This window comes from Dermacentor silvarum, unplaced genomic scaffold, assembly GCF_013339745.2.
Source record: "Dermacentor silvarum isolate Dsil-2018 unplaced genomic scaffold, BIME_Dsil_1.4 Seq1082, whole genome shotgun sequence".
Lineage (NCBI taxonomy): Eukaryota > Metazoa > Arthropoda > Arachnida > Ixodida > Ixodidae > Dermacentor > Dermacentor silvarum.
Window position 1 is genome coordinate 51,854 of NW_023605544.1, and position 1,120 is coordinate 52,973.

At 42.4% G+C, this 1,120-nt stretch overlaps 1 pseudogene; it reads right to left on the bottom strand.

Moving 5' to 3' along the window:
• Nucleotides 1–705: 705 nt before the first annotated feature.
• LOC119434457 (U2 spliceosomal RNA) lies at nt 706–885 on the bottom strand (annotated as a pseudogene).
• Between the last annotated feature and the right edge of the window lie 235 nt (nt 886–1,120).

Here is a 1,120-nt window from a genome sequence, read left to right on the forward strand (position 1 = left end):
CCTTCATTTTTTTGTCATTTTCTCGCTTATTAAACCTCTGTTCGCAGTAAGAATGGTATGACTGTGATCGTGAAAGGATAATGTGCCATTAAAGCCTAACTTTCGGTTTCGCCTTAGCGTTCCTTTAAGATGGACTTACTGTTGTTGTTTCCATAGAAACTTCTTATGGTTTGATGAAGGTGGTGTGTAAATAAGATTCGCACGTGCCTTATTACTCCTTTCAGGGTAAACTTTCGAATAAAAATTCATCGATGCTATTGTATCTGATATGCTCAAAAGGAAAAGCGCGTATTGGTGGCAGCTCAAGTTCGTCTTCATGACTATATTGCATCGAAGTTATAAGTCGTACATCCCACTATTTCATGAGTGAATTAATGTGCTGAAAATTCATTACCAACTCTGTACTGTACGTAAGTTATGGGTACTAACGTAACCTTGGACGCCACCGTCAAAGTATGCACAAATTCCTTGATAAGACAAAGAGACACAAATGTGTCATTGAATGCAACCATTAAATGTAAACAAAATCGGCGTTAATGCAAACGAAAAAGCTCACATGCATAAATCTAAAACTACCTATATATCAACTCTAAATGGATTATTGATCAGCGGGAACCCGAATGAATGACCAAGCATACAAACGTGTTCTACGAAGGATTTTTTTACAGCGAAGCTGCTTGTGACTAGTTTCAAGCGGATCGAGGTTCGTAGAGGAAAAATCTCGACGATCGAGCAATACCGGGCCGACCCGCGGCGGAGGCGAAGCAGGCTTCATGCACTCCGCCAACTTACAAAAGTAATTTTAATATCTTGGGTTAAAATACAACCCGTATCAGATATTAAGCTGATAAAGATAGATACTACATTTTGACTTGCGTTGGCCATGTCTACGTTCGCTCCATACACGTGTACGCCATCCCGTGTATTTAAACTAGTGCCGACCAATCTGAGTGTCTTCTGTCTCCTAACGACATGCTCTACGTAGGCTCCTTTCCTCAGTTCTGATCTGACTGAAATGGGTTTGCCGTGTGTTGTACGGTCTGAAGAACAGCGTGCCTACCAGGAACGACGGCGTGAACAGAAAAGGGAATGCGCGCGGCGGCGGCGGAAGGAGACCACC